This window comes from Oryctolagus cuniculus, chromosome 16 (genome assembly GCF_964237555.1).
Source record: "Oryctolagus cuniculus chromosome 16, mOryCun1.1, whole genome shotgun sequence".
Classification (NCBI taxonomy): domain Eukaryota; kingdom Metazoa; phylum Chordata; class Mammalia; order Lagomorpha; family Leporidae; genus Oryctolagus; species Oryctolagus cuniculus.
In genome coordinates this window covers 43012000-43036608 of record NC_091447.1, presented here as the reverse complement: position 1 = coordinate 43036608, position 24609 = coordinate 43012000, and the positions used below count along the sequence as shown (strand labels likewise).

At 42.8% G+C, this 24609-nt stretch overlaps 1 protein-coding gene and 1 pseudogene across 2 annotated transcripts in view; both read right to left on the bottom strand.

Moving 5' to 3' along the window:
* The window catches only part of CDK6 (cyclin dependent kinase 6), a 234537-nt gene that overhangs the window by 147208 nt on the left and 62720 nt on the right, over positions 1–24609 (bottom strand). The gene's annotated exons all lie outside the window — the stretch shown is intronic.
* LOC127492680 (solute carrier family 2, facilitated glucose transporter member 3-like) overlaps positions 1–24609 on the bottom strand; it is a 29168-nt pseudogene extending 4559 nt beyond the window's left edge.

Genomic DNA, 24609 nt, shown 5'->3' with positions numbered 1-24609 from the left:
CGATTAAAGTGCCCGTTTCCCCTCACCCTCTGCTCCCAGTAAAAACACAAAACCCATCCCTGAAGCACCGCGCTAATTTCCCAAGGCATTATGATTGATAATGATCAGCAGAGCGTGGGATCACAGCTCCCCCTCATTTACCGGGCCCTTTGAAGGGTTAAAATATGGCAGATGTTGATAGCTGACACTCCTTGCTAACAGGAAAGACACACTGCTGCAGGGCCCACGCCCGGCCCACGCTCGGTGTCCCGTGCCCGCAGCTGTCTGTGTAGAGCTAATTGTATCCACTTGTTTAACCTCAGGAACGTCTTGGGGGGGACCCAGTGCCACAAGGGTACCTTCTATTTTTTTTTTTAACGGTCATTTCCTCTCTGGTGTAACTTGCATGACAGTATGTGACAAGCAGAAATTAATGGGGACACTGCTGTGCCAATTCCTCCTGAATTGCTGACACTGGCTACAGGCTGCCTGTCTGCCACCCAGCCAAGACCTCACATGAAACATGGCGAGGGGCCCACAGCTCTATTCACCAACAAGCCAGCTGGTCAGTGATGAGAGGAGCTCGAACAATGTGGCATGCACAAACCAGGAAGAAAATGCCTTACAGACCAATTCAAACCAAGGAGGTGGCGTTTGCTGGGAGTTAATATGCTGGTTTATTTTCCTGAGTGGCAAACTGGAGGACTACCATCTCCAGAGCATCGTAGAAATAAGACTGTTCCAAGGCCGCCCAACGTCTAAGTCGGGACAGGATCATCACTCCCCCACAGGGAAGCCGCTCAAAACGCCCCTCCAAAGAGGTTTTCCCAGTAGCTGTTTCCAGGAAGGTCTGACAGCCAAAAGATAGGTATCTCTTGCTTCCCGTTATCCACCGCAGTGCTGCCCAGTTTAGACATTCTATGCATGAGCATCTCTCATTCTTTCTTGCACATACAAGCGTACACACAAGCACACACACAAAAGAACTGCCGTTCAAGCTCCTGAATCGCTGGCCATCTTTTACAAGGTGGGGGACTCCGCCCCCAGCCTCGGCAAATGCCCCTTCTCCTCCTAAGATGATCAGGAATCAAACTCAGCTGGTGTTCATTTAACACGGTGGCTCTGTTTGTAGATGACACCTTGCTGATTTTGGCACAGATGAACCAATAGAGATACATGAAAAAAAGGCACTGTAGACAATGGTGATCCTGTGTATAACTCCAGAGTCAAGTTTAAGGAGAGAAGCTGGGATGCTGCGATGGGGAAGCTACACTGGTAAGGGTTCTGGTACAATCTGGGAAGCCCTCCGTGCGTTTTTAAAGGGTACGACAAAAGGGCTCCTCAATTTTGTGGCCGGGCATGGCATACAGTCAAATTCTGTTGCTCTGAAGTAATGCATATTCTCATTAAAACAAGCATCTATCGCATTCACTTTTGCTTCCATTCAAAGTTTTAAAGTATACCAGTTGATATGAACTGATGGTTGCCAATTTCTGAGAAATAAAGATCACTCAGAGCCAACCAGGGAATTCGGCTGATGTGCAAGGTGCAGGTTTTGGTTTAAGTTAGGCCTCTTGCTTTGGAGGAGACAGAGGGGAGCATGCAGTAACCTGGAGCTCTCAGGCCGATCCTTGGTGGAAAGAGGGTACACGTTTCTTTCTCCAAGGGGACTTTCCCAATACAGCAGTGGTCTCAGAATGGTCATCTTTGGGCCACAACAAGGGCAAGGACAGGCAGATTATCTCCCGGACAGCAAATGGAATTAACAAACTTAAGTCCACTTGGATGAAAAGCATAAGATGAGAGCAGGAGTCGCTTTCACTGGATAAAGGCTCTGGGAATACTTTCAATGGATGGGCTGTTAGTCCTGTAAATTTAATTTGTGTGAGTGATCTACTGAATTTAGATAGTTTAAAATGTTTCTAACTCAGAGCTGGAACACAGGCCTGGAAAAAACACAAAGGAAGAAGTCATGGAAATGCTAATCTCTTAAGCAAACCATTTCCAAACTATACTGCATAACGCAATCTGAACCACCTTTAAAAATATATTTATTTATTTATTTCGAAAGAGTTACAGAGAGAAGAAGACAGAGACATCTTCCATCCTTTGGTTCCATTGGTTCATTCCCCAGATGGCCACAACAGCCAGTTCTGGGCCAGGCTGAACAGAGAAGCCAGGAGCAACATCTGAGTCTCCCACGTGGGTGGCAGGGGCCTGAACACTCACACCATCCTCTGCTGCTTTTCCCCAGGCCATCAGCAGGGAGCTGGAATGGAAGTGGAGCAGCTGGGACTCAAACTGGCACCTATGTGGAATCTGGTGTCGCAGGTGGCAGCTTAGCTCACCACACAACACCAGCCCCAACTTGAACCATGTTTTAAATGTTCACTACCAGTACAGTCTTACAGGAGCTATGCTTTCAGACAGTAAAGTGACACTGTAATGAAAGTTCAAACATTCCAATCCAAATGATGCTCAAAACATACTGGCTAAATAGTAGGTTCCTTTGCTCAGGACTATTACTAAACAGGAGTCCCATACAACTACATGTATTTCTCTCTTATGTGAGAACTGGGTGATCTGAACTGAAATCTCTCAGGATTAATTCTGCAAATGTTACCAAAGCCAAGTGCCTGTGAAAGCCTGAGTTCCTCCTGGCTTCAAGTGTGATAGCCACAGCTTGTGCAGTGGCTCTGCAGCCTAGCCCAATGGCTTAGTCGAGAGGTCTGCTGTGGGGGGCTGTGAACACACTGCCCACACTGCCAGAGAAGCCACCTTGCTGGGAAGGCTGCAAGACCTGGTCCAGCAATGTTACCCAAACGGGTGCCCTGCACATCGTCTCTCACTAGTTAAAATGCTATTCTCTTTGATGAATTTGGCTGCAGCTTACATTTCTGGGCTCCCTCTTCTTTCTGGACTGTAGATGCACAATTTAAAATATGCAGAAAGAATATCAGAATTCTACATATGAAATTTCATTACATGAAGACTTTAAAAAATACCTATTTTTAGGCTAAACAGGGGCTAATTTTTCTTTTACCTTTCAGAATTATTATTTCAAAACAACCACAGTAACATTAATAATAGAAAATCCATATGGAACTATGCACAACCTGGTCACTGAGATATGGGAAAGAATCCCACCTTGCATTACTGCCAACCACCTGTCTAAAGAGCCAGAAGCAGAGTTGCAGTTAGAGGAAAGTCACCCTTTCCAGCAGAGCCCCATCTCACAGCCAAGGGAGTCTTCATCTAAAGGCTCAACGACCACAGGGAATGATGAGAACTAAAATACTAACAGCAAGGGTTTTGCTAAGGGGTCTGAGATGTGTAAGCACCAAAGAGAGAACAGAAGATTAAGCAGCCACTGAAAGGGGAAGAGAGGGTGTCTTCAGGGTCCAATCTCTTTGTATAAGAGTCCTGGGAAACTGGGCGATGCCTGTGGAGGTGCACAGGATGAGCGAGCAGCAGGAGGAAACCCCTCAGCTCTAACCCTCTCCTTCTTTCATATGCTTCTTCTCCTTTTCAATGGATGCCTCCCTCTCTACCTATAAATAGGGTCCCCAGAAGGCCAAATGCCTTCACCTCACACTCCCCTTCTCCAGGGAGCCAGAGGAGCCAGAATTCTAAAGTTCTGGATGCAAATTCCACCCAGCAAAGGCAGTATTGTTTACATGTATGGGGATGAGTTCAGTACATTCTATCCAAAAGGAAGCTATGGGTACAAAAGAAACAAATCATCAATAAACTGCTTCTTACCCAGAGCCAAGTGACAGTGCCCACACATTCCTGCTCTCAAGTGAAGGCCACACTGCACCTTCACTCATACTATTTCAGATGTGGCCTACGTGAAGACTCATGTCCCCAAGGTGTACCTTGACATGGAACAGACAAGCATGCCATGACCCTAAACAGCAGCACACTTACACTGGGTAATAATCGCTCAGGAAAATTCCTCTCCCGGAGCTGAGGCTACAGATTCTACATTGGCTATGAACATTCTCCTCTGAATTCCTTTAAAGCTACAAGTTGAAACAAAATAAAAACCAACACATACAATCTCCTAAAGAACAAAATGGAGAAATACTGAACCTCTACCAAGAACTATTTTAGGTTTGTCATTTGGAGGGCTCTCTCCCATCTGGGAACTGGAATGGCCATAGACATGAGGGTCCACTACGAGGGGAAGGAGTTATTTGGTCCAGTGAGGAGTGAGTGTGGGGAGCAACTGGGAGCAACTCGGACTAGACTAAGTTACTGGAATTAAGACTTATTCTATGCATCTGCTGTCCCACAATATGGCGCTGGGAGAGGAGGAAACAGCTTCTACACAGCTGCCTCCAGTTCAACCAATAAGCAGCAGGACCTGCTCCTGATTGGAGGACAGCAGCGTACTCGGCGTGTGGGTAGCAGAGTTGGGATTGGTGGAAGAGGACTATAAAGGAGGAGAGAGACAACATGCACCGGGAACATCTATCTGAAGGAACACCTGTGCAGCCCCCGAGAGAGCCGGCCGGCGGTGAGCCGCTCCCCTGCGGAAGTGGGGAAAGTGGCAGGGGGCCCGCCCCTCCACGGAGGTGGAGGGACGGTAGCCAACCCGGGAAGAACCAGCAGCAAACCCGGGGAGGGCCGAGCAGACAAAAGAACAGCGCAGGGTCCTGTGTCGTTTCTCCACGAAGAGGGGGAGCGACAAGTGAGGTTTTCTACAAATTGCCTTCCCTTCTCTGTTCTCCACCCAAAATTAGAACCATCAACAACCATTAACTATAATGCCCATCTTAGTAACAACCCTAGATTTCAAGTAATGCTATATACAAACTATAATATTAAAGATAAAAGTTCCAAAGGAAATTAACAGCTTTTTTAGACGGGCACATAAGCTTTCCCGGAAATAAAACTTAGGTGTTTCCTTTACGCCTCAAGGACAGGGATTGTTAAGAAGCAACTAGCAAACCTCAGGCACCATCTCGTCTACCCCTCAAGAAAGAACGATGTTTCTCCCTGAGATTCTTCCCTTCCTGTTGCCCCTGGACCTCTGCAGGGCCAAGTCTTCTACTCTACAACTTCTCTTCCAATGTCCCTCTAACCTGATTTCCTTATGTTTGCATTCTTTGGTAAAATTATTTCACACTTAACAAAATATTTATGCAATAAACCCAGAAGATAAAATAAATAAAACTCAAGTTACTTTGCTGTGTCGAGCTGCATGGAAGTGAGGAAGGTGTTCTCACCTAGTCCCCTCCCTCGGCCCTCCACACCCTCCTCTCTGCTTCCTGCTAAGTCTGAAGTTGGGGGGCTGCATCCTTACCCTCACTCCCCTATAATCCCTGTAGGACAGTATTAAGTATTAGAATCTAAGGAAGGTGTTTAAATTTAACTGAAAAGTGATCCCTGTTAAATGTAAGAGTAGGAATAAGAGAGGGAGGAGATGTACAATTTGGGACATGCTCAATCGGACTTGCCCTAAATGGTGGAGTTAGAATCATGCCAGGGGATTCCAATACAATCCCATCAAGGTGGCATGTACCAATGCCATCTCACTAGTCCAGGTGATCAATTTCAGTTCACAATTGATCACACTGATAGGTCTAAGAGTCAAAGGGATCACACAAACAAGACTAGTGTCTGCCAATACTAACTGACAGAATCCAAAGGGGAGAGAACGATCCATCATGGGAAGCGGGATACACAGCAGACTCATAGAATAGCAGATGCCCTAAATAGCACTCTGGCCTCAGAATCAGCCCTTAAGGCATTCGGATCTGGCTGAAGAGCCCAGGAGAGTATTTTAGGCATGGAAAGCCAAGACACCCTGGGGAAAAAAAAAAGAAGAAGAAGAAGAAGACCTAAATGAAAGATCTCTGCGAGTGAGATCCCAGTGGAAAGAACGGGGCCATCAAAGAAGGAGGTACCTTTCTCTGAAGGGAGGAGAGAACTTCCACTTTGACTATGACCCTGTTGGAATAAGATCGAAGTTGGCCAACTCAAAAGGCTTCCACAGCCTTGGCAACTCATGACTAGAGCCTAGGGAGATTACTGACGCCATAAACAAGAGTGTCAAATTGTTAAGTCAACAACAGGAGTCATTGTGTACTTACTTCTCATGTGGGATCTGTCCTTAGTGTGTTGTCCAATGTGAAGTAATGCTATAACTAGTACTGAAACAGTATTTTACACTTTGTGTTTCTGTGTGGGTGCAAACTGATAAAATCTTTAGGTAATATATACTAAATCGATCTTCTGTATATAAAGATAATTGAAAATGAATCTTTGGCCGGCGCTGTGGCTCACTAGGCTAATCCTCCGCCTTGCGGCGCCGGCACACCGGGTTCTAGTCCCGGTCGGGGCGCCGGATTCTGTCCCGGTTGCCCCTCTTCCAGGCCAGCTCTCTGCTGTGGCCTGGGAGTGCAGTGGAGGATGGCCCAAGTGCTTAGGCCCTGCACCCCATGGGAGACCAGGATAAGTACCTGGCTCCTGCCTTTGGATCAGAACAGGGCGCCGGCCGCAGCGGCCATTGGAGGGTGACCCAACGGCAAAGGAAGACCTTTCTCTCTGTCTCTCTCTCTCACTGTCCACTCTGTCTGTCAAAAAAAAAAAAAAAAAAAAAAAGAAAGAAAGAAAAGAAAAGAAAAAAAAGAAAATGAATCTTGATGTGAATGGAATGGGAGAGGGAGCGGGAGATGGGAGGGGTGTGAGTGGGAGGGAAATTATGGGGGGGCATTGTAATCCATTAACTGTACTTTGGAAATTTATATTTACTAAATAAAAAATAAATTAAAAGAAAGAAAAAAGAAAAAAAAAGGAAGGGAGACTTGGAATATACAAAGAGCAGCCAATCCTCCTGCAATGAAGGTAGGTTCTCCTTGGTCTCTCCTAAAAGAGAAGAGAATGTCCAAGAAATGAACATTTAAAAAGCCACTGGAGATCCAACTACTCCCAGTGCTGGGTTCATCTGAACGCCTCTAGGGAGTGTGGGATGGAAAAGGAATCAAGCAGCGGCATTCAGAAGCCATCCTGGGTTCACCCTGACGAGGTCTCTCCTTCGCGCAGGGAGAGGTTGCTTTTTGGAGTTGGGAGGGAGGCGGAAGGAGGCACGACTTAGATATGGGTGGTGGTCGCAACAGGCTGCATGGATGCTGTTCATCTCCATCATGGGACCTTTCCCCAATTTATTGGCGTCCAGAGCCTGCCCTTCAAAGGCCTGTGTGTGTTATCCTCAAAAGCCCTGCCTCGCGTCTCAGGAACTTTGAAGAAGGTGAAAATAAAGAAGGCAGTGAGGAAGACAGCACAGATCATGAAAATGTAGGCTCCTAAACAGTATGTGGCTGGGGGAAGAGCAGTCTAACCAAAAACTTGGAGGTCCAGTTGGAACAATTAGCCCCTGCCATGGCAGCTGGGCATGGTCCTTGGCCAGAGAGTTCAGCCCCAATAAACCAGTGGATGGGGCCTGGTCCAATTTCAAAGAAGGCCACACAGATCAAGATGGTGGCAATACAGACTAAGCTTACTACATCATACTTATCCTTGAATAACAAAGAAACGGTTATAAGGACAGGGGAAAAAGCCCATCAGATGCAGAGTGCTCCTTCCTGCCCTTTCCACCAGAAACAACAGAAGACAGCATTAACCCCCACGCCAAGGGTCACACCTGCAACCTTGAAGATCCCTGTCAGGTAACACAACACAGCACTGATCCCAGAGAGCTGCAGGACAACGGAAGCGAAGACGGGCTGCCGGCAGCTGGGTGCCCTGCAGTTCCAGCACTGTGGTGTGCTTTTCCCTGGGCCATCCTAGCACTCTCGCCTTTCATCTCCTGCATGTCTGGGGCCACACCCTGGGTGCCCCATAACCGCTGCAGGATCTGCTTGGCATGATCTTCATTTCTGTTCAATGGCAAGAATCTAGGACTTCCAGGGCAAAACGGAAGGGATGCATTTTGCAGAATAGCACCGGCCATGGATCTTCAGACCCAAAGATGACTTACAGACCAAAGATCTGAGCCACCAGAACACTGACAACGAAGCCCAGCTGGTTCAGAGTGCCAAAGGCCCCTCGTCGGGAAGTGGGAGAAATCTCTCCAACTCACACGGTCACAATACCTGCGCAGGGTCTGCAGAAGAGGCCAGCAGCAAAGTGGCCCAGGATCAGCATTTTCACTGACTTAGTTATTTTATAGTACCCCATGGGGTAGCCGCTGAATACAGCCAGTAGGTTGATCCTGAACATTGAATCGTGGCTGCTGGAGTGGTTGACAAAGGGTCCAACAGAAGATGAGCCAATCATGCCACCAACAGAGAAGATGGCCACAGACAAGGACTGAAGGCTAGGAGGGTCATCTGACTTCTCATCCAGCATGTAGCTGAGAAAGTCCTTTATGATCATCTCAGGAGCACTGATGGCTCCAGTGTTGTAGGCAAACTGGAAATGCTGTGGTGGCAAAGAATAGGTATGGGGTGATATCCTTATGGCTCTCCTCCATTTCTCTGCTATACTAAGACTTGACAATTCCTCCAATTCCTTTTCAAGGTAATGCTTCCTTCCAGACTAGGAAAGTGTGGTTGGCTCCCACAGAGCCATTCAACCACCCAATTCCCGTGGCAGGAGCACCTCTGCACTGGTCCTGGGCTGCTTGCCTGGGAGTGCTAGGGACACAGCCTGCTGTGCCCCATGCCGCCGGGCTGTGCAGCCTTTAGGATGCCCCACACTGCTACAAAAAGCCAAGGATTCCATGCGGAAGGATCCACTGATGGGGGTGGGGGAGTGGCGGGGAGACTGACTCTGTGTCTGCTCCTTCCTTCCGCTCCCAGGATGTGCGCCCACTGCGAATGGAGCAGAGTCCTGGCACCCTGACCTGGCCTCCCCTATCTCCACACCCAATCACCCAATGGATGAGCCAACAGGGGCTAATCTCTACTTGTTAAAATAGCCCACTCTCGGCTATAGTGCCACACTGAAGCGGGTCAGAACACTGCATGGCGCGTCAAAAGCTATCCAACTGTCCACATGCTGTATCTGTGAGTTGGGGTACTACGATTTGTATTTTCAAGGCAATCCAGCAAGCAGCTGGAGATAACATTTACAGGTTTCACGGCTCTTCTTGATGGTTCGTTAGGCCTCTTATCAGAACAAGAATAGAGATCTCTGTTATGGCTTTCCTGTGGCAAGTAAAATACAAGGCCACGATTTTCCAGTCCATTTCCTCTGGCAACATGGTCATCAATCACCAGAGGCCTCTTCTGGTTGGGGGAAAGAAAGCCCAGTGGTTTCTGCCCCAGTGAAATGGGACTCTCCCCCAACCCAGCTTAAGGTGATCCTCAGAGTTTGCTGCCTCCACCTTAATAGCTTCTGCTGTGATGGCTGCCACGCTCCCAGGGCTGACCTGGCACACTGCAGATGTAGCTGTGGCGGAGGCATTTCAGCCTGAGATAGAAGCCATTCTGAATGCGCTTCGTGGAGACTGTTTTCTAAATCCAACAGGGGGACCATCAAAGCTGATCTTTAAGCGATGTCTCCTCCTACTGTAAGCCACACTGGTCTCTTTTCACTGTCATTATGCGCAAAAGGCCACACTGGGAAAAAAGACAATGGTCTTTAGGGCAAAGAAAAGAAAAGCTTAAAAAATAATAAACATACATTGAAATTCCCTAGTACCACCTTCCTCTTTTAATTTGGAAGAAACGTAATTGTCTTTGAGGGGATAGCGGACTTACAGACAAACATGCTATTGTATATGCACGTGTATGTCAAGAAAAACTGGAAAGACATTTGATACTCCTTCATTAAACCAGTGCTGCATTCATAATTCCTTATCTGTTCATAGGCAGTCTTCCTGCACCAGCCAATACAGGATTGAAAAAGAATTTTTTTGAGCAGGCATTGAGTAAAACAAATACCTCCTAAAAACCATTGGTTCAATATATCTTGTAATAGTTAGGAAATTATCTTTTATTTCAGAGAGAGAGAGAGAGAGAGAGAGAGATCTCATCAGCTGGTAAACTCCCCAAATGCCCACAATAGCTGGGGCTGGGCTGGGGCTGAAGCTGGGAATATAAATGCAGGTCTCTCACATAGGTGGCAGGAACCCAATTACATGACCAATCACTGCTGCCTCCTGGGGTCTACATTAGCAGGAACCTGGGGTCAGGCCCAACCACCAGGAATCAAACCCAGGTACTCTAATACGTGTTGTGGGTGCCTCAACCAGCATCTCACCTGCTAGGCCAAACACCCACTCCTACGAAGTTCATTTTAACAAGAACCCTGTAAGTTCATTTTAACTAAAAAATTCTAAAAATATGCGTTACTAAAGAAATCTTTACCACCATAGTAAAAATAAGCTGGTAACTTCATTCTATATGCAGACATTAAAAGTTTACTACTCACCAGCAACTGCTTCCATTTATAATCAGGTAAAACTCTCCCACAGCCTGATTATTACAATTAATGTTAAAATGCCAGCAAGATTAATGGAGCTAACAGCAACAGTGTTAATAAGTCTTACTAGAAGACTCATCACATCATTTTTCCTGACCCTTAAATATCTACCACTTTATCAATATCACTGTCATAAAAATGTACTGAAGGTTTTAATGTATACAAATCAGTTATTTTACAAAATCTGTCCTACTGTGTCGCCTAACAGCAAAGGAAATTATTTTCTATTGTTAATGCTGGGCTACAAAGACAAGACTCAGATGTAAGAATATCAACTTCTCTAATACAAACTATTAAGCTGAACCATAGGAAGCTGTCACTTTTGTAGGACAAGACCAGTCTACTACTGGTAATTTTATCCATAAATATGAACAACTTGTGATGCTTCAGCTTCCAAGTACATATACACTAAGGCGTTTTAGTGTATTTTTGGCTAGTTTTTAAATACATTAGAAATATACTTCCAAATTGGGATTTTAACACACACACACAAACACACACAGTTTGGATCTTACCATTCTTCAGACAATTATTATGCAAAACGATGAGGTTTTTTTTTTTCTGAGACGTTATCTTGTGAGATATTTCATTCTGTTAAATGAATTTTCACTATAGGGCATTTTTATTTTATGTGCACTTCTCTTATTATTTGTGAGACTGAACACCTCTTCTATATGTCTTCCTGGTATTCTTTAATGACAGTACTTTAAAACATTCATGATAAAAAAAGAGACTGAAAGATAAGTTGAAGGCTGGGCATTTGGCGTAGCAGTTAAGATGCCTGCTCTGGGTTCAAGCCTTGGCTCTGCTCCTAGTTTCTATTTCCCATTAATGCACACACTCGGAGGCATCAGGTGGTAGCTCAAAGCAGTTGGGACCCCGCCATCCACCCTGGAGACGCATACTGGTTTCCTGGCTCCTGGCTTTAGCCTGGACCAGTTCTGGTTGTTGTAGGCATTTGGGGAGTGAACCAGCAGATGGAGATCTCTGTTTCCATCTCTCTGCATTTCAAATAAAGTAAATAAATTTTAAAACTTTTAAATATTTTGCTGCAATTTTTTTTGAAATCCATGCACAGTTTTGTCATAACATGCATTTTCAGTGAACTTTTTAAAAACCCCAGATATGTATATCTATGTTTGTTCATGCTTATTATCCTTATCTAAATTGGACAATCTTTTCCTTATTGATTTGTGAAAGCTTTTTATATATTAAGGACATTGAACTTTTTTCATCCTTCTTGAAAATATTTTATCATTTGTCTTTTAGTTTTATTTACAACATTTTAGGTTTAAAATTTTCATAGCCACCTAATACATCGATCATTTTTTTGTGATATCTTCTGTTTTAACTTAAAAAACTATACTCCCAGATCTGAGAAATATTTGCTTGTATATTATTCTATCCATTAAAAAATACTAATAGCCCTCTCATGCATACATACCTTTTCAAACTATAGAGTATTTAGACTTTAATTTGTAGGCAAATTATAAAAGAGAGCATTTTCTTAGTATCCCAACCTTTAAATGCTGTCTTCAGTCTTCCAACCAGCACTAAATGTTACTCAGTCAGGCCTGTTTCTAGCAAAATTTACAAGCAAACTCAGCTGTCTCTTTTCTAAGGAAAGTTTCCTGCTGTACAAAGGGTTACCTCTGAACAGTATCTCCATTATTTCACCCATGACTCCATTGCTAACTTTCTGTTTGCTGGCAGCTGCTCTCCAACTTACAAATAATGTGTGTCTTTGTTTAGAGTTCCTTAAAAAAAACTGTATATTCTAAATGTGGAAGAAAGCTCAATTTATTTTACTTTGAAACCTGAGAAATCAATAACATGAACCATATGTTAATTATGGAACTTGGTGATAAATAAAGTAATAAGTCCTGTGAAATCGTGGTGGTGAATGTGATGGTGGAGCTGAAACAGAAAAGGAAAAGAAGGCCTTTCTCTTGGAATGCGATGCTTTCACAAGTCTCTCTACTTGGGAGGCTACTAAAATGCAGACCCTTTCTTCATTCGTTCTAATGTAATTTGTATTTTGCTTTCTTCCAAGCTTTTATCAAGGTCTTACATTAAGATGAGATTCCCATCAAGGGCTGTTAGTATAGGGGTGACATTTAGAACAGATGATAGATATCAAAGACAAAATTTAATTATTCATATCCTTACGTGTCGCTTATTTGGGTACATATAGTTCTGCACTGAAGGCATAAATCAACACATCTTTAATACCTGGTTGAAATATTGAGGGACTTGAGGCTTACTAGATACACTGCTATAATCAGAGTAAGAACTGTAACAGAGATCAACAGTTAGTAACATAACTTTACACCCTGCAAGATCCCGTGCTTTGAAGAAAGCAACTTTTCTGGTTATGGTACATCCATCTCCCTGTTTCTTCCTGGGACTCATTCAATCAAATCTCTTGTGATCACCAACCTGTTTTGCCCTCTTCTTGCTGCCTGGCCTCCTGGCCCAGAACATTCTGGCAGAGGGACACAGGGACCCTCAGGCACGGATGGTTTTTACACCTTTTTCAGTCTCAGCAAACACTTCAGGTCTTAAGCTGTGTGTGGTGATGAACTTCTCAGTGCCAGATTTGAATATTAACACATGAAACAGCAGTGAAATTGAAGTGCCAATAAAGGCATCCTTCACGTGTTCATTTCAGCTTTACCATGTTCATCAAACATCTTAAACTGAGGATGACTGTTTCCAGCTCATCTATGCCTGGATGTTCAATGCAGACTTAACCTTTAAAGCTGCAGTTCCTAAATAAAATTATTCATAAGGAAACCTCCTATGTTCTCAGCCTCTGCTCTGTTCCACCTTAGCTTTCCAGTCCACAGGTGCTGGGGATATACTTCAGCAGACTGATAAATATTTTCTTTGGTTTTGTGCAAGAAAGGAAAAAAATTAACAAGTTTGGTCAGAGACAGCAGTGAACAATAGTGAATATAAAAACCAACAAAGCTGCCCGCTCATATTTGTTAAAGGCGTTGGATCACAATAGAAAGAAAATTGAATTCTGACTGTCCACGATTTTTAATACATGGTCCTCAAAGAGAAAAACCATGCTTGGCTATGCTGGTGTCAGCACTAAAGCCTGCGACTAGGATCCACTTAAATGTCATGCAGTTTTGGTTCCTCACCTATAAAACAGGGACAGGAATTCTGACCAATTACACTTGCACGTCTGGTAATGGCTTACTAATTTAGGACCACAGGGAACTGTGAAAACATTAGAGCACTTGAAACAAAAAGCATTTTTCAAAGGTCAAATCATGACAGGTCATGAGCACTTTTTTAAAAGCACAGATTTCTGGGAGGCTTCAAAATTTGTAGTTAGAATTCTCATATTCTTACACATCTTCTTTTTTAGCTCTTTATTAATGAGCTGTTGTTTTCCAACAGAACACCTTAAGGAAGACAGCTTTAGTGTTTTTAAACAAGTTTCACACATGAAGATCAGGTTAGTCTCACTCAGCTTAGAGCCCTCTGCATGGGGTTACCTGTGCACAGGCAAGGAAACACCCCAGAGGTGTGGGTCAGCTCAGCATATTAAGGGAGGCACTTTCCAAATCCCAGTGCTGTGGACAGCGAAGTGCGGGGGAGTTATTTCAACTGCAGTGTCTACAAGCAACTCTAGAGGGTACTGACCAGAAGCCCCTTCCTGAGGCTATGTCAGGGGACAGGACTGTCATTTACACGAGCATCCCAGGTGGTAGAGATGCAGGTGACTCACTGACCACTCTGCTGGTCACACAGCACAGGGTTTACCGGGGCCTTCATCAACCCTTTACTAGAGGCTAACTCACTTTTGTGAAAATCTGTTTTCTCCGGCATCCTAATTAACTATCAGATGGTAGTTGGAGGGTTTTCAGAGATTAGAATTGTGCTTGGTGATTGCTAATGTTCAAGGAATTCTTTTACTTTCTAAGACTTCATAGTGCCAGATGCTTAGCATGAAGGTCCTGGTTTAAATATGAGTCCAAAGGGCCAGCATTGTGGTGTAGTGAGTAAAGCTGTCACTTATGGTACTGGTATCCCATATGGGTGCTGGTTCGTGTCCTGGTTGCTCCACTTCCAATTCAGCTCCATGTTACTGGCGTGAGAAGCAGGTGGAGGATGGCCCAAGTGCTTGGGCCCCTGCCACCCCTGTGGGAGACCCAGATGTAGCTCCTGGCTCCTGGCTTTGGCCTGGCAAAAAACAGTGCTGGCTGTTGAGGCCATTTGGGGAATGAACCAGTAGACAGAGACCTCTCTCTCTGCCTTTCCTTTTCTCTGTAACTCTGACCTTCAAATACATGAATAAATCTTAAAAAAAAAAAAAAAAAAAAAAAAGAGTCTACATTCAGACCAAACTCCCATTTACCATTGGGATCATTCATTTCAGAAAAATTTTTAAAATAGATTTGAAAGGCAGAGAGAGAGAGAATGAGAGATATTGAGATCTTCCATCTGCTAGTTTACTCCTCAAATGGCCACAGTTGCAGGACTGGAGCAGGATTAAGCCAGAAGCCAGGAACTCCATCCTAGTGCCACATGGGTGGCAGGGGCATAAGTACTTGGGCCACCTTCCTTTGCTTTCCCAGGCACATCAGCAGGAAGTTGATTGGAAATGGAGCAGCCAGGCCTTGAACTGGCACTCTAATACAGGATGGCGGTGTTGCAAGCTGTGGCTTAACCCACTGTACCACAATGCTGGCCGCCATTTTGGAGAATTTGGCTTTCAGAGGATCACAATGAGGAAGAGGAAGAGCAGAATAATATTAACGGCAACAATATTTGTGTGTTGGAGACAAGAGTCTCATGACTGGCACAATGGGTTTGCAAGACTTTGTTACAGAATTCTTTGTGAAAAAACTTATTCATCCAGTAAATATTTACTAGAACCACTGACTATTTTCTCAACTGTAAAGAAAGAGTTGACTAATTTTCTACCTTGCTTATGAATGAAGAGTAGGATTCTTAGATAAACTGATGTGAAGTTTCTAAGTATGTCTTTTAATAACAACATATTTAGTGACTGATAACATTGGAAATTGTTAGCCATTGTCTAGTAGAGTGGTGCTGAAAGCCATACTGGTGAACTGGAGGAAGGCTGAAGGACAGCAAGAAATCAAGAGTGATGCCTAGCTGTAGGACTCAAACAAGTGGGTAGACGGGGAAGGTCTGAGTTGGGGAGAGGATTCTCAGCCAACATTTTGGTGATGAGATGTTAAATGGTTGGCTGCCTATATCCATGGAGTGCTTGGGAGAAAGATCCAGGCTTGGAGAATCTGGTCTCAATGACACAGTGTACCATGAAAGTGCAGCCAATGTGGGAAGAGAAGAGGGTAAAGGGTGAAGACTCAGTTTTGAAGGAAGAAGGAAAGGAGCTATAACCAGTGAGCGTGAGCATACGTAGACGAAGAACATCCCTCCTCTATGCAGACCATCACTGGGCTCCGGCTCCATGGAGATAAAGGCTGGATAGACACTGACTGTAACTTTCTAGTGGGCTGTATAAACAGTTTCAAAGCCTAAACAGATTCCAAGTGATCTGCTATTAGTTTAATCTGAGTGCCATTTGCCTATTTTGTGAGTCAGTATTTATTTTAGTGAGTCAGTCCTAGGGTACCTTTAGAAAGATACTTGCTTTTTTTTTAAACCCATATTTCCTGTTGAGGAAAAAACCAAACCACTAAATAACTCTGTTACAGCTTGTATTTGAATATCAAGTGTTTGCATAGTTCTGTCCTTCCTAATGTTTGCAGCTACTACAAAGGGTGGGAAATTTGCATAAGGATTTCTTTCTGGGAGAGTCCTCAAATCCATATTACCTAGGAAGTTCTCACCCAAGAGGTTTCCTGAGTTATCAAAGCTTTTACCTGGAATGAAAAAGATCAGAATGATTTGTATCACAATGCTTCAAACAGCTCATGAAAAGTGGAACTAAAAGGAAAGCTTGTTTTGGTGCAAAAAATTTTTTTCTTCCTTTTTTCTTGATTCATATAAAGGGAACTGATTTCATGTGTTTCATATATACAGTTTTATGAACATAATGATACTTTCCACTCCTCATCCCTAAAAATACTTCTTGTAACCCATGCCTCTGAGGGCTCTTCAGAAAATTCTTGAAAAATGTGTCCCTTGAAAAAACAATGCATGGATTTCCAAAAATTTTTGTACTAAAATAAGCTTATCTTTAAAATTCCATTTTCCATCAACTTTCTTTCAGTATTTTTTAAAAAGATTTATTTATTTATTTATTTGGGGGGCAAAGTGACAGAAAGCAGGTAAGACAGAGAGAGAGAGAATATCTTCCACTTGCTGGTTCACTCCCCAAATCACATATGGGATGCCAGTTTCACAAGTGGTGGCATAGCCTGCTATCACAATGGTGGCCTTGATTTTCCATGAACTTTCCGACAAATCCTTTTAGGTTACTGACTGGGGAAATGGAAAATGGTGGAAATAACTAGAAACTGAATGAATGGTTATAGGCAAGATTTAATTTCTCTCTGAGTTTTAGATCTGGGCTTAAGAGTTTAGCATAAATTACCAACAGTTACCACACAGCTCATTAACTACATTTCCTCCTCAATTCATAACTCATCCAGGGCTGCCTCTCCACCCGCCCCATCACCTCTCCACCAGTAATCCATGGCTACTTGAAGCTACTATTTTGATCTAGCCTCCTGTCTATGATTTAGCCTCCTGTCTATACCCAGACTGACTACTTAACTCTGGCTTAGCAGTATCTCTGATGTTCCTCTTAGCAAATCAAAATAAAACAAAACTCTATATATGTGTTAGGGGTGGTGGGAAAAAGGGTAAGGCTGTAGCTTATGTGGAGAATACAATTTTTTTGAGTCAAAGATTGATTTTCCAGGGGCCGGTGCTGTGGCTCAGTAGGGTAAGCCTCCGCCTGCAATGCCAGCATGCCATATGGGTGCCAGCTTGCGTCCCAGCTGCTACTCTTCCCATCCAGCTCCCTGCTCTGGCTTGGGAAAGCAGTAGAAGATGGCCCAAGCCCTTGGGCCCCTGCACCTGCGTGGGAGACCTGGAAGAAGCTCCTGGCTCCTAGCTTCGGATGGGCATAGCTCTGACTGTTGCAGCACTTGGGAAGTGAACCAACATGTTGATAGAAGATCTTTCTCTCTGTCTCTCCCTCTCTCTGTCTGTAACTCTACCTCTCAAATACATAAATAAAATATTTTTCATAAAAAAGTTGATTTTCCATAGGATATGTCACATTCCTGACTCTGATCATATTTAGACAAGGCCATGGTCAAAGTGGAAGTTCTCTCCTCCCTTCAGAGAAAGGTACCTCCTTCTTTGATGGCCCTGTTCTTTCCACTGGGATCTCACTCGCAGAGATCTTTCATTTAGGTTTTTTTTTTCCCCCCAGCGTGTCTTGGCTTTCCATGCCTGAAATACTCTCATGGGCATTTCAGCCGGATCCACATGCCTTAAGGGCTGATTCTGAGGCCAGAGTGCTGTTTAGGACATCTGCCATTCTATGGGTCTGCTGTGTATCTCACTTCCCATGTTGGATCATTCTCTCCCTTTTTGATTCTATCAGCTAGTATTTGCAGACACTAGTCTTGTTTATGTGATCCCTTTGGTTCTTAGTCCTATCATTACGATCAATTGTGAACAGAAATTGATCACTTGGACTAGTGAGATGGCATTGGTACATGCCACCTCGATGGGATTGAATTAGAGTGCCCTGGTATGGTTCTAACTCTACCATTTGGGGCAAGTCAGCTTGAGCATGTCCCAAATTGTACATCTCTTCATCTCTTATTCCCACTCTTATATTTAACAGCGATCACTTTTCAGTTAAGTTTCAGCACTTAAGAAGAATTGTGTATTGATTACAGTATTCAACCAAAAGTATTAAGTAGAACAAACAAAAAAAATACTAAGAGGGATAACATATTAAGCTGCTCATCAACAGTCATGGTGAGGGCTGATCAAGTCACCGTTTCTCATAGTGTTCATTTCACTTTAATAGGTTTCCTTTTTGGTGCTCAGTTAGTTGTCACCTATCAAGGAGAACAAGTGGTATTTGTCCCTTGTCTAAATATGATCAGAGTCAGTGAACTCAGGGGGCTTCCATAGCCTTTGCAGCTCATGACAAGAACCTAGGGTGATTGCTGATGCCATAAACAAGAGTGTCAATTGGTAAAGTCAACAACAGGAGTCACTGTGCACTTACTCCTCATGTAGGATCTTTGTCCTTAGTGTGCTGTACATTGAGATTTAATGCTATAATGAGTACTCAAACAGTATATTTCATTTTGTGTTTCTATGGGGGTGCAAACTGTTGAAATCTTTACTTAATGTATACTAAACTGATCTTCTGTAAAAAAAAAAAAAGAAATTATCAATTCCCAACTTGACTCTCACTTGGATTAAACATGACAATAGGTCTGATCTGATTTCATCATAATTTAAAAAATCATCTATTATTTTTCACTTTATGTTTCTGTGTGGGAGCAAACTGTTGAAATCTTTACTTAATGTATGCTAAACTGATCTTCTGTATATTAAGAGAATCGAAAATGAATCTTGATGTGAATGGAAGGGGAGAGGGAGTGGGAAAGGGGAGGGTTGCGGGTGGGAGGGACGGTATGGGGGAGAAGCCATTGTAATCCATAAGCTGTACTTTGGAAATTTATATTTATTAAATAAAAGTTAAAAAAAAAAAAGAATATGTCACATTCCTAGTGAAAGAACGGATATCTTTTTTTTTTTTAAAAACAGAATGCCATAGAGTTGGTGCTGTGGCATAGCAGGTAAAGCTGCTGCCTGCAAGATGGCATCCCTTATGGGTGCTGGTTTGAGACCTGGCTGCGCCAATTCCAATCCAGCTCCCTGCTAATGTGCCTGGGAAAGCAGTGGAGGATGGCCCATGTGCTTGGGGTGCTGCACCCCCATGGGAGATTCGGATGAAGCTGCTGGCTCCTGGCTTTGGCCTGGTCCAGCCCCAAGCCGCTGCAGTCACTTGAGAAATGAACCAGTGAGTGGTAGGTCTCTCTGTGTAACTCTTTCAAATAAATAAATAAATCCTTAAGAAAAATAGAATGCCTTGAAACATAGCAAATAATACATTATACCCAATATGCTTTTACAGAACATAGCAAGGGCATAGAATACACATAAATCAATTATGTAAAACACAATTTAATCCTTTAAAATGCTACATTAATAAAGGACAGAGGAGCTAAAAGAATCTTGGGATTCAGGGTGAAGACAGCCTGAAACCAGGGTCTTAGGTAGAAGCTGGGGCAGAGCCATGCATAGTCAAGGGACCCCAAATGGAGACACTGAAGGAAAAGGCATAGGGAAAACAGGATTTGGGTACCAAGGAAGAAAAAATGGAGAAACCAGGCTGGAAACTCAAGTGTCTAGAGAGATCTAACTGTACTACAGGAGGGAACTATTTGAATTCTGCTAAATCACTGTTAAGTTGAGGACCACCTCACAGTAAAAGTCAAGGCTGGCTCGACTCACCTAGGAGGTCCCTTACATCAGAACTTGGGATTATGACAACAGCTCACGTGGCTTATTAAAAGAAATTCTATTAAACAGTCCTCCCAGGTTTCTTCCATATGTGCATTTTCTTTTAAAATTATTTCCTAAAAGGCAGTTTGTAATAAACACCAGAGGATGTTCGTGTGTGTGTGTGTGTGTTGTGTTTTTAAAAACACAGTCCATTCAATTCACCCAGCTATATTAGTTTGAAAAAAATTTCTTCCCAGGATGCATATCATGATTGTGGAGTATCTGCTCTTGGAGTTTCTTCTTGTTTTTGGGATCACCTTATTATGCAACATCTGCTCTGAATTTCAAATGTGATAAACAGAGTATGAGTGTCTGGTGGCAGATGGCTAATGACCAGCAGTGACAGGGCATTCAAGCCTGCCTTGCTTTCTGAGAAGCGATATTTTCATGTTAATTTGCTCTGTGTCCTGCAAAGATGAGACAAATCACCTGCTCATAATTCAGGCAAAGTGGAGACCACCAGGAGCCGAGAGGGGGCATGGCGTGATTCCTTTAGCAGTGAGAGAGGATGATCTGGGAGACTTTCCTCATCTGTGGTCCAGGGGACCAGTCAGTCACTTTGCAAAATGTCTGATGCAGAAAGATGACTCAGCCCTGGGCATCCCACGCTGACCTCAGAGCCACTGCTGACTACAGCAGATACTGTTCATGAAACAGATACAGAGGCAGGAACCAGGTGCTAATGAGTGTGTGTGTCAGTCTTGGAAGTCTGGATTTTGTAAAACAAACCTAATAGTACATCTTATCTCTTACTGAAACTATTACAACCAATGGAAATCTCCAAGAAACATTCAATTGAACATAAAATGAAGTTTTATCTAATTCACAAAGAAATTGACCCACATGGACACATAAACCTGGAGCTTTTCTGGTCCTCTCAAACTCTGTAGAATTCATTTATCATAGAGATTCATAAATAAAATCGAATTTTTATTCCAAGATGAAATCATCAAGAGAGGCCATATGGTCTGGAGTTAAAAGAGCCCTGCCCTATGTTAGAAAGGCTGCTGGTCTTTCACATGAACTTCCAGTGCCTGAACTGGTGAAATTGTACTGCCAACTTTGTCAAATGCAGAGAACGAACAAGGTACGACGCTAGGTTCTCAGACAGCTTATAAGATAATGGAGCCAATTTCCTAGGAAAGGTGATACATTATGCAGGAGAACCCAAATACCAAATGAATGGTTCACTGGGATGCATTATACTTTGAAAGCCTGTATAGGATAGAGTATTACAAGCGCCTGGGAAAGTAACAGAAGATAGCTCAAGTTCTTGGCCCCCTGCACCCATGTGAGAGACCCGGATGAAGTTCCTGGCTCCTGGATTTGGCCTGTCCCAACACCAGCTGCTGCAGCCATTTGGAAAGTGAATCAGCGGATGGAAGATCTCTGTCTCTTGGCCTCTCTCTCTGTAATTCTGACTTTCAAATAAGTAAATAAATCTTAAAAAGTATTTAAATGCGATTTTACTTTATATTTATGAGCTTCAGATCAGGCCTATCCTCTTAACATACTTTATCAAGGGTCTGACAAGAGGACCATGAAGTAGTAGCTGGTTCCCTTGTTGAGTTCACCTGACCATCAACTTCCACAAATATGTATGGCTTCATCTGTGATTTTTGTCTTTTTTATCTTTTGATAACAAATAGTATTTAAAGGTACTTGAAAGATTGTTGCAGGATATTTGTAAGCTGGGAAGATAAACCCAGGAGGCCAAAAGATTTTACTCCTGTAATATTTAGTAAGACAACTTGGAACATCCCAGTTTTATTCTACTTCTGCTACCTAATACAATTTACGACCTGAATGTGCACTAGGATATCAGTGCCACAGAAAACACAGTACAAGCCAGCTGGTGAAAGAAAATCCCCTTATCCTGAATCATCTCACACAATGTTATACCTTGATTTCCTGTTTTGCATCTATTTCATGGTAAATTATTTTGCATATTTATAATTATTTTTATAGTATGACGTGTCCCAATTTATGCTAGATAGTGTCAATACTGAGTCTATGATTTTGATCTTTTGAAAAATACTTTAGGGAGTATTTTGGTACCATACTGCAAAGAATCAAAAATAAGTTGTGTTTATTTGTAAACAGTTTTATTTTCACTTGAAAATACCCTGTAAACTAAATAATCATACAGAATGGTGACCACCTGTATCTGCGTGCATTTGATCTTCATTTTTGCTTTAAAGTCCCTAAGTGCAGGTTCATGCCTAATTCAGTTTTGTGTCCCCAGAGTGCTTGGCACAGAACCCTTCCTGAACAAAATAAATATTCAACAGAAGCTTGCACAAGTACATTCAGAAAAACCCTTACTACAACAAAACATTCTATATAAGAGTCCATTTTGTGTTCCTAACAGGTTGTTTATCCTAACAATATTTGCTTGATCTAGTTATTAAGCCTTCTCATAAGTGAGCCAATACTACAAAATATTCCTGTTCTCTAGCTGTGTGCTTGGAAACCTCAACCAGAATGCAACTGGCCAGAAGCTCCCACTGAGTAAATGTTTACCTATTCAAAATAAGTCAATCACAGATAGAAAAAAAATGCAAGTGTATTTTAAAAATAAATTTACATCAATTACATGTTCAGTCTGAAACTATCTGTTTGATGGTTTTATGAAGCTTTTGAGGATTATTTATGTTTTCAACAATGACATTAAAGCGTCACACAAAAAAATCTTATATTTAGTGCGGAAAGAAAGTAGATTAGTATAGTTCAGAAAATGAAAAAAATGAAGGAAATGAAGGGTCTTCTGATAACTCTTTAATTTAGAAAAAAAAGTTCCATTAACCATAACATATAAATTAATTGCCTGAAATTCTTCATGACCATGGTTATATTTTATTGTGAAAATATCAATGTGCCATTAATAAAAAACCTTAAATAACCAGAACCCCTTGCCCCCATCTGCCAACTCCTACCAGCCAATCAGTAAGGGGCACTGACCCTGACGGCTGAAGAAATTTAACAGCATTCAGAGCAATCTCCTGTTCAGCCCAGAATGAAGTGACATTTCCTTTCCCCGGAAACAGATGAAAAACATAGAAGAACCCAGAACCCTACATGTCACCTCACACAAAAAGCTTCTGGTAGTAAGCTCCTACCAACAGCCCCTGGCCCCCAGTATGGGCTTGGCCACTGTCCCTCAGCTGCCCTTCAGCTAACGTCGAGAACCACTCTCTACCTGTGCTTCTCCCGTCTTGAAATTCTCCTCATTCTGCTTCATTTCTACTTCTGCCTCACCAAGCCTTAGCCGAGCTCATCACTCTGACTCCTCAAATCTTTTTAAAACTTGAGAAAAAGAGAGACAGAGACAGGCAGAGAAAGCTCCCATCTGTTCATTCCCCACATGCCCACAATGGCTGGGGCTGGGCCAAGCTGAAGCCAGGAGAAACTCAATCCAGGTCTTCCACTTGGATAAACCTTCATCTGTTGCCCTCCCAGGGTCTGCATTCTCAGGAAAATAGAGTCAGGAAATGCCTGCCCCATCAACTGCACAGGTATTTCGCAAATGATTTCACTCAGCACCCTGGAATATTCTAAAAGAATTTAATATGCAGCTCGAAAGACCTGCACATTGCCCTGTGTTGGACAAATACAAAGCTACCTGTGCTGTGGATTGTGATCTGAGTGTGTCCCCCAAGGATTACAAGGTGGGGCCCAGCAGGTGGTCCTTAAGTCACCAGGGAGCTCCCCTAGGAAGGGATTTAAAATCTCTTGTGGGGCTCCTGAGTCAAGGAATGTGAAGAAAGCCTGAGCTGACCCCTGAGTGGCTCTCCTGGCTTCCTGTTGGGTGATGCATTTCTCCCTCTCCCTTGCACGCCCATCATCTGCCATGAGGTCCTCTCCAGAACGGACCTGATGCCAGTGCCATGCTTTGGAATCCCCAGCCGTGTTTTCTTTCTAAAGCAGGTTGCCTCAGATACTTTGTTACAGTAACAAAACAACACAAAATACAGACCAATTCATCTTCTCAATCTATTTTAAAGAGATACCCCTAAAAAACTTAGAACTGTCTCAGAACAAGTTGGTGATCATTTTGAAAAGTCTATGTTTAAACTGTTGTAAACCATTTAAAAATAATTTTGAAATAATTATATCTGAAGAAAGCTTGGCAATGTGTTTTACTTACTGAGTACCAATGTGTACAAATCAATCTGAGTTTGACATTTAGGCTTTCTATAAACTTTTGATACACACACACACACACACAATAATGGAGAAAGATGGGCCAAATAACCAGTATTTCAGACTTATATAGCATAGGTATGTCCTGAAGTCAGTATACAACTAGAAAGTAAAATATGCTCCTGAATGTTTCAAATATGGTCTCCCTCAGAGACCATGAACCATCAGCAAAAGACTGAGCTATGCTTAAAAAGTTAGGGCCAGATAACACACAGATATTTAAGTAGGCATTAGAACAAAAAGGTGTTTCATTTCACCTTAAAACTTTTGAATTAGAATGCATTGCATTCTATGAATATTTTACTCAGTTGATATTTTAAACTATATATTGAGTACTTAAAGTCCTAATTCTGGCAATTTTATTAAGTATAGAATGTCACTGCCCAATAAACTAATAAAATAGTACACTGTCTGACCAGGCAGAAGGATGAT